This window comes from Buceros rhinoceros, unplaced genomic scaffold (genome assembly GCF_000710305.1).
Source record: "Buceros rhinoceros silvestris isolate BGI_N320 unplaced genomic scaffold, ASM71030v1 scaffold32898, whole genome shotgun sequence".
NCBI classification, from domain to species: Eukaryota; Metazoa; Chordata; class Aves; order Bucerotiformes; family Bucerotidae; genus Buceros; species Buceros rhinoceros.
The window spans coordinates 14-286 of record NW_010429114.1 but is presented as its reverse complement, the minus strand read 5'-3'; positions in this window follow the sequence as shown (position 1 = coordinate 286).

Here is a 273-nt window from a genome sequence, read left to right as displayed (position 1 = left end):
TCCAAACCCTGTTGCAGACACCCCCAGGTGGGAGCTGCTCTGCTCCCTCGAGCTCAGCACAAACGGGAACGGCCACAGAAGGGCACAGCTCACAGCAACGTGAAGCTGCTGAGACTGACACCTGCAGCCAAACGTCCGTTTGAACGGCGGCGGGAGCGTTGTCACCACGATGGAGTGCACGAAGCACCCAGGGTGGGGAGGACATCAACCTGGCCTCCCGCTTCCGAGAGCAGACTCAGCTCCTGGCAACAGCAAAACCACTAAGATGAATCT